Source organism: Otolemur garnettii, unplaced genomic scaffold (assembly GCF_000181295.1).
Source record: "Otolemur garnettii isolate 467f Iridium unplaced genomic scaffold, OtoGar3 scaffold00195, whole genome shotgun sequence".
Taxonomy (NCBI): Eukaryota; Metazoa; Chordata; class Mammalia; order Primates; family Galagidae; genus Otolemur; species Otolemur garnettii.
In genome coordinates this window covers 971,554-988,616 of record NW_003852590.1, presented here as the reverse complement: position 1 = coordinate 988,616, position 17,063 = coordinate 971,554, and the positions used below count along the sequence as shown (strand labels likewise).

The 17,063-nt window shown below is 37.0% G+C and overlaps 1 pseudogene; it reads left to right on the top strand.

Moving 5' to 3' along the window:
- Positions 1-7,179: 7,179 nt before the first annotated feature.
- On the top strand, positions 7,180-7,927 carry LOC100955293 (annotated as a pseudogene).
- Positions 7,928-17,063: the final 9,136 nt, after the last annotated feature.

Below are 17,063 nucleotides of genomic sequence, written 5' to 3'. Positions count from 1 at the left end.
TTTTTTTTTTTTTTTTTTTTTTAGTGGGGACAGAGTCTCAGTTCCCTGGGCAGGGTGCTGTGGCATCATCATAGCTCATAGCAACCTTAATCTTTTGGGGTCCGCTTGCCTCAACCTCACAAGTAGCTGGGACTACAGGCTATTTTTTCTATTTTTAGTAGTAACAGTGTCTTGCTCTTGCTCAGACTGATCTTGAACTCCTGAGTTCAAGCAGTCTTGGCCTCCCAAAGTACTAGTATTACACACATGAGCTATCATACATGGCCTAGAGATCATTCTTTATCTCTACTTAATGTAAAATCTTTCCTCTAGCATGTAACATGGTTATAATCTTTTTAATTCTTTTTTTGCGAATTTCATCATCATGAGTTATTTCTTGGTTTTTATTAATTGACTTGTTTTCTCCATTATGGGTTGTATTTTCATGTCTTTCATTTTATCAGCTTGGATAGTAAACATTATGGGTGCTCTATGTCTATTTATTCCTTTAAATATTGAACTATTATTGAACTTTTTTTGGGAATACAATTACATCATTTAGAAACCACTTGATCATTTGAGTCTTGCTTTTAAGCTTTGTTAGCTTTATCAAAGCAACATTTAGTCAAGAATTAATCTTGCTCTGCCAATGAAGTAAAACCCTTTGATTTGTCTTGCCAGTTCACTGTGAATTAAGAAGTGTTCAACCCTGGTTGTTGGGCAAAGAAACTGTTCTTGGCTTTGTGTGAGCTTTTGAGATTATTCCTTCTAATCCTTTTGGTTGATTCTTTGTTGGCCTTGGTTACTTTTCTCACATCTAGGTACTGATCTCTACTCAGCCACAAAGTTAAGTAGGTCAAAGTCCTGAAGCTCTCTTTCTGTAAAGCTCATTCTGACCCCATTCCCTGCCCTGAAAACCCTCACCACCTTTACCTCCCCAGACTACTGATTCAGTCTGGTCAAATCAGGGAGGTCATTAATAACTTCCTGTGAGTCCTTTCCTGGCAGTAAGGTAGAGCAATTATAAACCCTGTCTCCTTTGTTTCCCATCTAAGACATCATTGTCCTTTGTCACAGGATTTCAAGTGTCTTGAAAACTTAATTGTTTTTGTATGATTCTTAAAATGCTCTTTTCAAGCATGGGGTTATATCTTGTTCATGCTTACATCCTTTTAGCCAGAAACAAAAGTGGAGTTACTACCTTTATACATTAAATTTCAAAGGCAAATTTCAAACAATATTATTAAATTATTTTTTTAAACTTAAAAAAGTCCGTAAAAATAAAAATAGCTCAAAAATTCATCCCTCTATTAAGAATATCTCTTTTGTTTCCAGAGAACATTGAAGTTGGTTTCTCTACTGTAGTAGTATAAAACCTGACTGTTCTTGTTTACTCTTTAAATGTCAGACTTAATTCACAAATGACATTAGATATTAAAGATTTGCTTTTACTTTGAGACTTCTGTCAGTGATTAAAAAAAAAGAGAGAGAGAGAGAGAAATCCTCCATGGTTTGTTGCTTTTAACTCTTAGGGCTGTAAGGTAATCAGCAATTTAAAGATTTCAAACAATTTCAGGTTACATTTATGATTAATTAAACTTTCAGAGTATTTTTAATGATTACAATAGGAAATGGCTATGCTTATTTTTGTCAATGTTCAGTTTGGACACCTCTAAAATTTTATCATTTTTACTTGTGATGATTTATTTAATTTAATAAATAGTTAGCTAAGTAGTATGCATGATTTTAAATGCCTTAAGTATACTAAAACATCTAGTCTTGAAGAAAACCATAAGAGGTAAATTTTTAATATTTCCCCCTTTTTACTGAATGAGAAACCAAAGCAAATAGAATTTCTCAGCCAAGTAGGAGAAAAACTTATATTCAAGTCAGTTATCCTAATACTGTCCCTAAGATATCAGCTTTTTACATTCTTTTACATTTGATTATTTAAGATTTGAGGTTAAACTTTTATTAGCTCCCCTGACCAATGTTTATGTTAGTGCTAAATAAGGGTATTAAAATTCTTATGCAATTTCATAATTATGAGTCAATAAAACTAATTTCAACCGATTTATTCATTTTAGAGCTGGATATATAAAAGTCGATTATATTGCTTCAAGCCAACTAGCTAGATAAGGCAACACTGACTTATTATTGTATAAATTATTTTAGACATTTTAAAAGAAAATGTTATCTGGCTCGATAAAGAATAAGCCATTGGGCCAGTGTGGAGCAAAATGGCAGAACAGAAAACTCCAGCAGTTGTCCCTCTGCAAGAACACCAAATTCAACATTTACTCACACAAGGAAGCGTCTTTGAAAGAACCAAAATCAAGTAAGAGGTCATACTACCCAGTTACCAGTTTGAACATTATATCAAGGAAAGAGGCACTGAATAGGACAGGAAAGAAAATATTATATTGCCTACACCACCCCTCCCCTAATCCCCAGCAGTGCCAGAGTAGCACTTCCAGTGGTGAATCTATGTGTCTGGGAGGGGGAATAAAGTGATCGTGGGACTTTGAATTGAAGCTAAGCACAGATCTGGCAGGGGGAACATAAAACCATGAAGAATTCTGCTGGTGCCCAGGGAAAGAACATTAAGTGGTCCAGCCAGAGAGAGATCATCTGCCCCCAAACCCACATTCTGACTAGCACCCCCAACCCCTAACACACATATATGCTAGCTGACAAAAAGCAGCCTGCAGCCTAAGCTAAATTCATAAAGCAGTCAGGCCACAAAGACAGGAATCCTTGGGTAATTCCTGCAGCTGTGCTGACTCAGAGCCAAGGAACTTGGGTGCGTGTGAACCAGTGAGATACCAACAGCTGTAACCAAGCCAGTGCTTGTGTCACCTCCTCCAACTATAGAAAGTATGGTTCAGGGACTTCGTCTACCTGGGGAAAGGAAAGAGAAAAATGCAGAGGACTTTGGGTACCAGATAAGCCACAGTAAATTGAAGCAGATGCCTGAAGTTCCTGAGTTCATGCCTTGGTTCTTGGAAGACATTTCTGCAATTATGTTGGGCAAGAAGGAAACAAACTTCCCTAAGGGAAAAGACCCAGTTCTAGATGGATTCACCACCTTCTGAATAAGGAGCCTTTGGGGTTTGAACAATCATCAGAGGTAATGAGGCAAGATGTCACCACTGGCATTAGGAGAGACTAGGCTAGCTTTAGCTGTGACCTATGCTGGTGGCCAAGAGAGCATGCTCATCTTACTCCTCCCCCAACTCCAGCAGCTTAGAATAGAGAGTGCAGAAAGAAAGTGAGAGGTTTTATTTAGTAATCTAGGGAATTTTTCTATATTTTACCCAAGTCCTCCAAAGTGGTACCATAGCAGTCTGTAAGATACACAGCATTACAGGACTTAGGGTACTCCCAGTGCTAATACAGCCCTAATGTCCAAAAGCTTAGATATCAGCACTCAATTCTGTTTTAATATCTCTACAAGGTTGAGTTCAAACAAGTCCAGACTAGCGGGACACAGTGGTAATGTCTATAATTCTAGCAATCTTGGAGGCAGAGGTGGGAGGATTGCTTGAGCTCAGGACTTCAAGAACAACCTGAGCAAGAATGAGAACCTGTCTACTAAAAATAGAAAAATTAGCCAGGTATCTTGGCTACAGTCCCAGTTACTTGGGGAGGCTAAAGCAGGAGAATCACTTGAGCCTAGAAGTATGAGGTTGCAGTGAGTTACAATGATGCTATTGTACTCTACCCAGAGCAACAGAATGAGACTCTGTCTCAAAACAAAACAACAACTAAAAACCAAAAACAACCCCCCACACAAAACAAAGTACTTACCTCAAAGATTAAAATAAATACTTAATTCTAACTCTTCAATTAGACATTAACAAACATCCACAAATATTAAAACCATCCATGAGAAAATGACCTCACCAAACAAACTTAATGAGGTACCAGGAACCAATCTTGAAGTGATGGACATATGGGGCATTTCTGACATAGAATTCAAAATAGCTGTCCCCAAGAAGCTCAATGAACTTCAGTAAACTTTAAGACAACACAGAGAGGGAATTCAGAAGCCTATCGGGGAAAATGAACAAAGATACTGAAATAATTTAAAAAGTCAAGCAGAAATTTTGGAGCTTAAGAATTCAGTTGACAAGAAATTGCATTCAATTGACAAGAAATTTCTTAGAATGCATCAGAGCTTTCCAGTAGCACAGTAGCAGAATTGACCAAGCAAAAGAACATACTATTTGAAAATATCCATTCAGAAAAGAAGAAAGAAGGATAAAAAAGAATGAAGCATATCTACAAGAACTAGAAAACAGCCTTGAAAGCCCTAATTTAAGAGGTATTGGCCTTTTTTGTTTTGTTTTTTAAAGAGATATTGGCCTTAAAGAGGAGGTAAAGAGAGAGAAAGAAAGATTGGGGTAGGGCAGTGCCTGTGGCTCAAAGGAGTAGGGTGCTGGCCCCATATGCTGGAGGTGGCAGTTTCAAACCCAGCCCCAGGAAAAAACTGCAAAAAAAAAAAAAAAAAAAAAAAGGAAGATTCGGGTAGAAATTTAATTCAAAGAAATAATAACTGAGAACTTTTCAAACCAAAAAGAAAGAGATTAATATTCAGGTATAAGAAGGTGATAAAACATCAAGTTGATTTATCCCAAATAAGACTATCTCAAGTCATTTTATAATCAGCCTACCAGAGATTGTGGATAAACAAAAGATACTAAGAGGTGCAAGAAAAAAGGAAAAGAATCAACTATATAAAGGAGTTCAAATGCATCTGACAATGGACTTCTCTGTGGAAACCTTATAGACAGGAGAGAATGGCATGACATATTCAAAGTGCTCAAGGAAAAATACCTTAACTCTAAAATATCCTATCAGAAAATATCCCTTAAACATAAAGGAAAAATAAAAACTTCCAAGATAAATAAAATTGAGTTATTTCATCAACACCAGACCTATCCTATAAGAAATGCTAAAAGGACTTCTTCAGTATGAAAGAAATGGACATTAAGGAACAATAAGAAATCATCTGACAGTATACAACTCACTGTAATAGTAAGTACATAATGCATATGACTACTGTTGTAATTGCAGTATATAATCTACTTGTATCTTGAGTAGGCAGACTTAAAGAAAAATTCATCAAAAATAATAACTACAATTTTAAAAAGATAGTGTAAAAAGGTATAAATGACTTTTTGAGCAAAAAGTCAAAAAGTAGAGGAGGTAGAGTTATAGTGTAAAGTCTTTTAGATTTCTCTGTTTTTTGTAAACAGAGTTAAGTTGTCTAAAATAACTAATTTTAAAAGTTTTGTGCAAGTATCATAGTAACCTCAAATCAAAAAGCCTACAACATATACACAAAAGAAAAGGCAAGAAAGTAAAGCACACGATTCGAGAAAATCACTTTTAACAAAGAAATATATTAAGGCAGGAAGAAAAAAAAAAAGAAGACCACAAAAAAATCAGAAATCAAATAAAAACATGGTGGTAATAAATCCTTACCTGCTCATAACAACAAGAATGTGATGGACTAAAACTCTTCAATCAAAAGACATAGAGTGGGTGAATGGATTAAAAAAAAAAAAAGCCAACTATGTTGTCTGCAAGAAACCTACTTCATCTATAAAGACACACCTAGAGTGAAAATAAAGGAATGGGGAAATATGTTCCAGGCAAATGGAAACCAAAATAGAACAAGAGTAGCTATACTTCTAATGGATACAAAAGATTGCAGGGACAAAAACAGCAAAGCCATTATATAATGATAATGGAGGCAATTCAACAAGGAGATAAAACAATCTTAAATAATATGTATCATGCACTCTGGAGCACCCAAATATATAAAGCAAATATTACCAGAGCCCAATACAATAATTGTTGGAGACTTCATCTTTTCACTTTCAGCACTGGGCAAATTATCCAGACAGAAAATTTAAAAAGAAATATTGGACTTAATCTGCACTATAGACCAAAGAGTTTCATACAAAAGAATCTGCACTATAGGCAGAGCATTTAATCCAAAAGCTGCAGGATACACAGTCTTTTCCTCAGCTCATGGATCATTCTCAAGGATAGACCATAAATTATGCCATAAGATATTCTTATAAAATTCACAAAAGTTGAAATCACATCATACCAAGTACCTCCAATACTTTGGAGGACTTGGGTAAAATATGAACAAATTCCCTGGAATACTAAACAAAATCTCTCACTTTCTTAGCCTCTCCAAGTAACTGGGACTACAGCCAAGACACCTGGCTAATTTTCCTGTTTTTAGTAGACAAGATCTCACTCTTGCTCAGGTTGTTCTTGAAGTCTCGAGCTCAGAGCTTTTATTCAGTTATTCACAACTGAATAAAACTAGAAATCAATAATAAGAATAAAATTTAAAAATATACAAACACATGAAAATTAATGTTACCTGTGGGTCAATGAAGAGAGATTAAGATGGAAATTTAAAATTCTCAAAACAAATGAAAATGAAAACCCATATCAACACTTATGGGATATAGGGAAAGAAGTAATAAGAGGACAATGTGTGGTAATACATGCCTGTATTAAAAAACTAGAAAAGCCTGGGCAGTGCCTGTGGCTCAAAGGAGTAGAGTGCCGGCCCCATATGCCGGAGGAGGTGGGTTCAAACCCAGCCCAGCCAAAAACTGCAGAAAAAACAAATAAAACAAAAAACACACCCCAAAAAACAACTAGAAAAGCTTAAAATAAGCAACCTAATAATGCATCTCAAAGAACAAGAAAAACAAGAACAAACCAAACCCAAAATTAGTACAAGAGAAGGAATGCCAAACATCAGAGCAGAAATAAATGAAATTGTAACAAAAAGTTGACATGTGCACCTATGTTTCACTATGCTAAGAAATAAAGGGAAAAACTGAAATAAATAAGATCAGAGATGAAAAACGAGACATTACAATGGATACTGCAGAAATGCAAAAGATTATTAGAGACAACTGCAAGTGACTATACACTAATAAACTGGAAAACCTAGAAGAAATCCAAAATCTGAATAAATCTATATCAAGTAATCAGATACAAGCAGTAACAAAAAGTCTCCAGAGAAAAGCCCAGGACCTGCTGGCTTCACTTCTGAATTCCACTTAGTACTCAAAGGAGAATTAAACTAGGAGAAATTAAGCTAGAATGCCGAGCCAGGGAGGCAGGACCTGAGGCGCGAGCAGGATCAGTGTCGACACCATGGCTGGGATCACCACCATAGAGGCCGTGAAGCGCAAGATCCAAGTTCTGCAGCAGCAGGCGGATGACACAGAGGAGAGAGCCGCCGCCAGCCAGCGGGAAGTGGAGGGAGAAAGGCGGGCCTCGGAGCAGGCCGAGGCTGAGGTGGCCTCCTTGAACCGCAGGATCCAGCTGGTTGAAGAGGAGCTGGATCGTGCCCAAGAGCGCCTAGCCACTGCCCTGCATAAATTGGAGGAAGCAGAAAAAGCTGCTGACGAGAGTGAGAGAGGTATGAAGGTTATTGAAAACCAGGCCTTAAAAGATGAAGAAAAGGTGGAACTCCAGGAAATCCAGCTCAAAGAAGCGAAACATATTGCAGAAGAGGCAGATAGGAAATATGAAGAGGTGGCTCCTAAGTTGATTACTGAAGGAGACTTAGAACGCACAGAGGAACGAGCCGAGCTGGTAGAGTCCGGTTGCTGAGAGATGGATGAGCAGATCAGGCTGCTGGACCAGAACCTGAAGTGTCTGTCTGAGCGCTGCTGAAGAAAAGCATTCTCAAAAAGAAGACAAATATGAGGAAGAGATAAAGATTCTTACTGATAAACTCAAAGAGGCAGAGACCCGTGCTGAGTTTGCAGAGAGATCGGTAGCCAAGCTGGAAAAGACAATTGATGATTTGGAAGATAAACTGAATTGTACCAAAGAGGAGCGCCTCTGTATACAAAGGATGCTGGACCAGACTCTGCTTGACCTGAATGAGATGTAGAGCACCCAGTCCTGCCCTTCTGCCGCTTCTCCCTCTGACCCTGACTTCACTTGAGGCCAGCCTGCCTGAAGCTGACCTTTAAACTGAGGGCTGATCTTTAACTGGAAGGCCACATTCTCCTTTCGACACCCTCTCCATCCCCTGCCCACCCCACGCCATGTCTTTTTCGCCAAACTGACTCTGTCTCTTCCCAGAAATTCCAGCTGGGCTAGAGGCTGAGCATCTTTGGGAACAACATCTAAGGGAGTGTCAGCACAATGCAAAATGTCTTTAAAAGCATGTTGTGATGTACACATTTTGTAACTACCTTTTTGTTGTTGTGGCAACCATTTGTAAAACATCCCAAATACTTCTTCAGCTCTTGAAGCAGCAGTCTAATCCCTTTCTCACTTTTGGAAGATGACTTTTCAGCTTAATGCATATTGCCTTCTTCTTAGAAGAGAGGAAAAAGTTCTGGGCCTGCCTTACTGAGAACCAAACAGAGCCCAGGGAGAGACTCCTCTACAGACAACCTCACTGCTCTGTACGAAGTACCAGCCAAACCAGAAGGGTGATCCCGGGAGGAGTTAGCCAAACAAAAGAAAACAACAAAAACATGCTGTTGAGGTTTTCAGCTTTAAGATAACTTTGGACAAATTTTATTTTTTTTTCATTAGAAGTGACCAAATTAAGATGGTAAGACCTTTGAGACCAGATTTTTATCCTGTCTCTACCCCCTTGCCAACGACTCAGAGAATGGATCATGTGCTCCTTATGTTGAGTGGACCACATAATTGCTCTCCTGCCTTCTTAAAGAAAATTATGTTTTTGCCACTAATTTTCCAATATGAAACTCATCTCATTACCCTTTCTGGGTCTGAAGCTGCTATGTCTAAAAGTGCCATCTCCTTGTACTTTGCAACAGTCTGTGCTGGAGAAATCTTGAATAGCTTATGTACAAGACTTTGAAAATTCTATTATTATTTGAAACCTTGCTTAGTTTGGTCTGGGGCCCTCTGGCTGTGAGAGCTCTCTATGGTCTTTGAGCTGGCAGTGTACTGAAAACCTTTTAAAGTTTCTTTCCCTGCCCAGTCCCCACTTTTTGGAGCAGTTTCTCTGAGTGAGGCCTGTTAGGTGTACATCCTGCAGCTTATTGGCTTAAAATGTACTTGTACTCTCCTTTGGTATGGTCTCTTTGGGGCCAATGGGGAGAAAGAAAACCAGTAGTGCAGCTGTTTTGATACTGAATATTGACACGTGTCTTTTTGAAATAAAGAACCAGTCCCTCAAAAAAAAAAAAAAATTAAACTAATACAAATCTTAAACTATTCAAAAAAAAATTGAGGAGGATGGGAGCCTCCCAAACTCATTCTATGAGCCCCTGATATCAAAACCAAAGACACAACAACAAAAATAAAAAAATATAAGCCAAGATCTCTGATGAACTTAGATACAGGAATCCTCAACAAAATACTAGCAAACAAAATTTAACAACACATTCAAAAGATTATTCATCAAGATCAAATGGAATTCATCCAGGGATGAAAAGATGGCTCAATATACACAAACTAATCAATGTAACACGTATCAACAGAATGAATGACACAAACCATGGGATCATATCAATTGATGCTGAAGAAACATTTTACAATATTCACCATAGTTTCATGACAAAAACTCTCACAAAAACTAGGTATGGTAGGAACTTCTTTCAACACAATAAAAGCTGTATATGACAGACCCACAGCTAATATCATACTGAATTGGGTAAAAGCTGAAAGCCTTTTCTCTAAGATGTGGAACAAGACAAGGAGGCCCACTTTCACCACTGTTAGCAAACATAGTACTGGAAATTCTGGCTCGAGCAGCAGAACTAGAGAAAGAAATAAAGGACATCCAAATAGGATAGGAAGAAATAGAATTATTCTTGTTTGCAGACAATATGAGATCATAACCAGAGCAACCTAAGAACTCCACCAAAATATTATTAGAACTGATAAGCAAATTCTATCAAGTTTTGGGATAGAAAATCAACATGCCAAAATCAGTACTATTTTTTTTAGAGCAACAGCAAACAATCTTAAAAAGAAACAAAGAAAGTAATCCCATTTACAATAGCTAAAAATAAAATAATATACCCAGGAATAAACTTGGAGAAGTGAAGTATCTCTGTAGTGAAAACTATAGAATAGTGATGAAACTGAAGAGAACACACAAAAAATGAAAAGATGTCTCATGTTCAGGGATCAGAATAATCAATACTAGTGAAATGTCCATACTACCCAAAGTAATCTACAGATGAATGCAATCCCCCAAATACCAATGACATTCTTCAGAGAAATAAAACACAACACTTAACATTTATATTAGAACCACAAAAGACCCAGAATAGCTAAAAGCACCCAGAGTAGAAAGAGCAAAGCTGGAGGAATCCTATTCCCTAAGTTCAATTTATACTACAGAGCTGTAGTAACCAAAACAGCCTGGTATTGTATAAAAACATAACAGAGAACCCGTAAATAAATCCACATGTCTATAGTGAACTTCCCCACTGTATGGCCAAGAACATACAGTGAGGATAGGGTAGGGTCTTTCAATAAGTGGTGCTAGGAAACCTGGATATCCACATGCAGAAGAATGACATTAGACCCTTATCTCTCACTGTATAAAAATAATCGAATCAAAATGAGTTAAAGACTTAAGTCTAAGACCTGAGACCATGAAATGACTAAAAGAAAACATTGGAGAAACTCCTCAGGACATTGGTCTGGGCAAAGACTTCATGAGTTACTCCCAAAGGCAGCCAATGATTTATTGGACAAATGGGATCACAGCTAGCTAAAAGACCTTTGCACAGTAAAGGAAACAGTCAAAAATGTCAAGAGACACCACACAGAATGGGACAAAATATTTGCTAATATGGCAAGGGTTTAATAACTAGGATAACATGAGAAACTTCCCCAATTCAACAGGGAATAAATAAAATAATCTGATTAAAGATGGGCAGAGGGATTGAATAGAAATTTCTCAAAAGAAGGCGTATAAATGGCCAGCAGATGTCTGAAAATATTCTCAGTATCATTAATCATCGGAGAACTTCACATCAAAATTATAGTGAGATATCCTGTCACTCCAGTGAAAATGGCTTTTATCAAAAAGCAGACAATAACCGATGTTGGTGAGGATGTAAAGAAAGGAGAACCCTGTACACCGTTGGTGGGGGGAAAAATATAAAATTAATGCAATCACCGTGGAGAACTGTACGGAGGTTCTTCAAAAAGCTAAAAATATTATAGAGCCACCACATGACCAGCAATCCTCCTGCAGAGTAGATATCCAAGGAGGGGAATTCAGTATATTGCCAACATGTATACAATCCCTTGTTTATTGCAGCACAATTCACAATAGCCAAGATTTGGCATCAATGTAAGTGTTAATGAATAAATGCATAATGAAATTGTGAAATATTGTACAACCACAAAAAGAAGGATATTATACCATTTGCAAAAATGTGGATGGAACTAAATAAGCAAAGCATAGAGAGACAAATTCTGCATGTTCTTATTCATATCTGGGAGCTAATTCTTAAATACAAGTGGTCCCATGGAGATAGAGATTAGAATGATGGTTAGCAGAGGCTAGGAAGGGTAGCAGGAAAGGGGAGATAAAGTAGGGATGGTTGATGAGTGCAGAAATATACTTAGGTCAGTGATCCTCAACCTTCCTAATGCCACGACCCTTTGATACAATTCCTGTGAGTTGTGACCCACAGGTTGAGAACTGGTGACTTATATAGTTAAATAGAATGAATAATATTGAATAGCACAAGAAAGTGACTTAAATCAGCAATAAGTTAGGGTATACTTTAAAATAATTTAAAGAGTAGAATTGGAATGTTCCTAACGCTCACACACATACATAAACACACAGACACACACAAGGATAAATGCCTGAGGTGATGGGTAATCCAATGACCATGATCTGATAAATTCACATTGTGTGCCTTTATCAAAATAGCACATGAACTCTATAATGGTATCCAACTATTATGTACCCCTAATAATTAAATATTTTTAAAAAGTGAAAAAATAGGACAAGCCATCATTTGATTAAAGGGATGTTTATTTCTTTCTGATTGCCTAATTTTTCATAAATGGTTATTTTAAAATACATTTTCTTCTCAGTTTCACTTTCCAAATTTCATTCCATTTAACCGAAATGGTAGATTAATAACATTAATAAAAACATTTGTATTATTTTCATTGTTTTACCACCTATAAACTATTCTACTAGTGCAAGGAAAATCTAATACTGAATTGAGTGAAAAAATGTGTAAGTCACAGATAAAACATCATTAGAGTACAATTGATCAACTCCAATCTTGCTACTCAGAGTGTGGATGCCATGATGAGCTGTATAGGTAGCAGGTGGGAGCTTGTTAGAAATGCAGAATCTTAAGCCCAGCACCAGAAGGGCTGACTCAGAAACTGCATGCTAACAAAATTCCCAGATGATTTGGGGGCACAGTAAAGTCTGAGAAGCACTGCGAATCCCGCCTGTGCTGTTTTCTGTTTATTCATCTCTCTAGTAAGGAGCTATAATCTGGCTATTTACCTCTGATTAGCAGCCCTTGTAGGAGGTCGGTGAGGGGGCATTGTAGTTTACTCTCCCAATGACTGACCCCAAACTGAGAATCCTGTAACACCCTCCCACTCTCTACTCAGCTCTTTCAGAATACGTGAAAGGAGTTAATCAAGAGCTGTCTGTACCTAAAAATATTTTGTGATCATCCTTGTTATTTCATGTTCTTCTTCCTCTTGTTTCTACAGATTTTTACCTTAATAACCTTTCACTTGATAATCTGTAGTATTTAAACTTCTCCCCCCCCACCTGCCACCCCTAGTGGCAAGACAGGATTTTTATTAGAAGTTAGAAAGGAATACAGAAGAAGTAAAAGGCACCAGAGCTTCGGGTGGAGGGAAAGAACTAACTCTTAAACTTCTTTTTATAATCAAAGAAGTTACAGACATTGAACTATTTTGCTATTCGTGATTTAGTTTCCAAAGATTGTAAAATTAACTGCAAAAGGAGTCAGGAATATTTTGGTTATGATTAAAATCAACACCTTTGAAGTACAACCAGAAACCAAATAAATAGTGTGTTTGAGAGACCATATAAAATATTAAGAGATGGTTTTGAAACAAAGTTTTCTCGGTTTGATCAGGTACACTGAAACAGCAAACTATTCATAGTATTATTTTAATGACAGAAAGCACAAATAGGAAAAGCATCTTATTGTGTTTCTCTAAGATTTACATGCTAAGCAATGAAATATATAAAGGCATGGCAGTTTGTCAAAAATATTCTAGTTTTAGGTTCTAGATTGGTTTACTCTCAAGGAGAAGAAAGAGGTCATCTCTGCATTGTGAGTTAAGTATGTTCCTATTCCACAAGACTGAAAGCTGTAACATGATTCGTAAGGACAGAAATTAAGCCCGGTACAGTGCCAGGAACATATCATAATACATGATGTGTTTTGTGAAGTGATTCAGCAATGTACTTGGTTGCATTTGACTAGTTACTCTCTTACAATATTTGCTGACAGTGCCATCTTTCATCATTTTGGGTCTTCCATTTTTCAACCTCCAATTTCAACCACTAGAGTTTAAAATTAAATATATGGCACTATTTCTAAAGGGCTACATTGAAATATGCACATTGGAAATAGTCCTCTCTCCCTTCACTGCAATGGCTCTAAATTCTGGCTATAGTTTACAGCCCCTTGGAGAGCCCAAAAACATGCCTAGGCCCTATCCCAGAAATAATTCTATCAAAATTTGTATATCTATATGGTATCATGTATTTGATTTTTTTTCAGTTACTTCATTCCTTAATGGATGCATATCAATTAATAAACTTCAAGCCTGGTAACTTCAGGAATCAGGAGCACTCAATGGGTAGAGACGTGATTATTATGTGGGCAAATAGAGAGGACAGAACACTGCAAGTTTATCACCCTCTAAATTTTTTTCTATTTATGCTGTTCCATGTACTCTCTGTTTCAGAAATATTTCTGTCACAGAGTAAGTATATGTCAGTAACCTAGTCGTAACCATCTAGTTATATCTGCTGATACTAAAGCTAATTTTGAAGCTCGTAAAAACCCACATCACTGGCTGTCACATTCTCCTGGTGCAGCCAGCCGCTTTCACCACAGTTTCGTACTTCGGCGGTGTTTTGTCTTCTGTGTTTTTTTATTGTCTCCTGCTCCCTCTCCTTTTCTCTCATGGTCTGATAACATCGGTCCATTTTACCAACATCAAATAAATTCCTTGAATCTCTGGTTGAGTGGTATAGTTTTTTTAGTGAAACAGTGAACTGTTCATGTTCCCTTTATGACTTTAAAAGCTCCAATATTACTTCACGTGTGCTTAGCAGAGCACCTCCTTAAAACACACACTGTGCAATGCTGGGGGGCTGGATCAGTCCAGACAGACCAGGTCAGGCTGAAGGTACAAACAACCTCCATGTCTTGGGGACTTGTAAAGTGTCATTCCTCACGCACGTTACATGATCCTCTTTGGTCAGCTATGACTTATCTTTACTTCAGCTTTCAGGGCACGATTGCTTCTTCTAGCAGGAACATAAACAGTCAAAGTGAAAAAAAAAGAATGAGAACATGACAAAATACCTGTGAGCTTTTAAAAGTTCTGCTCCCGTAAGCTGTGCATCACTTAACTTCATACTCCATAAGCTAATAAAGCCTTACGGGCATTTAAGACATGCATAAGTTAGAGAAGTCATTCTTTTCCCTCCCCAGTCAGAAAGGACAGTGAATAATTATGGACAATAATCCACTCTACCACAGAAGAATTATGGCAAATAAAATTTTATCCAGCTAATTAAATTATTGGGTATAATCTTATGCTTTTTTATTCTTGTGCACCCATGTTTATCCCTTCATGAAGCTAAGAATCCTTCAGTCAGGATACACATGTATAGTAGGCATGTGACAACTACTTATTGATTGAATTAAACATTTTGAGATTATAGCTATATCTAGGGTTTACTGAACTCTGATATTCCTATAATAAAACCATATGATTCTTTTATTTTAATTTTTTTTTATCTGGGAGACTTTAATAGAGGGGAAAAGCAGAATGGAGACTGAGCAGGTGTCAACTCCAAAACCATATGATTCTTAGGCACAAGCACTTCTAACACCAATAGCTCTGCACAGATTATATCCTGATAAATTTCTGCCAAATGCATCATGTCAGGCATGGGGTAGAGACTGTGTCAGAATCATAAAAGAAACTCTTGAGAAGTTTGTCTGGAGAATGATGAAATTTTAATTTCTACCAGAAACATTATGTGTGTGATTTTAGAATCTTAAAAAAAACTGGATGGAGGAAGTTTGTCTGCCTTAGTTCTTTCATCAGTGAAATAAAGTGTGTCACAAGGAACAAGAGAATTTGAAGTATTTGTGGAAAGAGACTCAGCCCTGTAGAACATGTCATTTATATTTATCTTCAATAGGTAACGCTCCTTTTTGCCATCTCAAAAAGTGAGTGCACAGTTTCTTTTCTCGTAGGATTAGTTACTGTAGATTTAATATCTAAGTCTGTCTTATTTAAGAGGAATAGAAATCTGAAATATTTGCCTTTAAAATGTTGAGGGAAATTATATCTCATGATAACTTTATCATCATAATAAGCAATATTATCTTACATCTTGACAGCATAGGAGAACAGGGAGGAAAAGGGTAGTTTTCTACGAGACCATGGAAGTGCATATTAAATCATTACTCTTTTATATCTTAGATAGTAACGCACAAATAGAGAAATAGATTTTTAAAAAATGTTTACAACAGGCAAGTATTGGATACTTGTTTCCTATGTGAAAATAAATATTAATTAGGTAGAAATGACACATGTTAAAATGAAAGAATTTGAATTAGTTATGTGGCATGAAACACAGGAGCAGGAGAATGTCTTTACATTTAAGCAAAGCTTCCAGGGAGTAAGAGGGCAGATCACTGATGCCTGAAATTGAGCTGTGGAGGTATAATTCATTTAATTTAAATGTTTAAATTCCTGTTAAAAATGTCTCTTTTTAACACAATAGAAATCATCTCTTTTAAATTGCAGATAACTTGAAAGGTAGAGATGCAATTATGTCATATCCACACTCAGGTTTTGCTAGGGAGGTCAGTTAAAGATGGATAAATCACATTGGCAGGAAACTGATTTGTTAGAACCTAAGCAATCAGGGCTACTATTTAAAATCTGTCAACACGTTTCAGTTTGGGGGCAGATAGTAGGTCATATTGGAATAGACTACTTGTTTTGAAAAGAGTCCTTTAAATGGCTCATCTTAGTGGCATAAGTTTAAAGTTGTTGCTATTGTTTCTCTGTGAGACTGTTTCCTTAATCTTGGTAGGAAGGGTTAAACATCTTCTGAAAAGGATAGGGAAAAATCTGAGTAGATATTCAGGAAAAAGGGCGTAGGAATCATCCTCTTTTATGGTTGAATTTTACTATAATCACTTTATGGTTTGAGCTGGTTCCTTAGTGAGATCTTTTGAAGACAAAGGACACTCCCCAGAAGAATGCGTTATGATGATTGATCTAGATAGAAATGAGGGACAGGAATGACCGGAAATTGGGACAGCTGGGTCAGCACCCCAGGTGACCAAGATTGGATCCCATTTCTGATCTAGCAGCATTGGCAAGGAAGACAGAGCTCACGACATGAAGAGTCTCAGCCCCATGAGTACAATGTCCGTAGCCATGAACAAGGTAGCAGGGAAGCACTTCAACCTGCTTCACGAATCTGCAGGGAACATCAAGAAAGCAGGAAAAAGTTGCAGAGATAGTGAGTGCCAAGTTGAATTTGCTTTGTGATTTTTATTAATAGTAGTATTATTAGGAAATATTCACACATGCAGAAAGTTATACAAAATAAGAAACATTTGAGTACCTAGCTTATAATTTTGACAAATACTAACATGCCAGACTTCTTTCAAGTTAAACCTTAAGTTACATTTGAAATTTCCTGTGTACTCCTCCCTGGTGCCGTTTCCTTCACTAACTTTTTTCTGGTGTTAAACTAATTTTTTAGTCTTATTTTTCTTCCAGCTTTGTGGAGATATAAT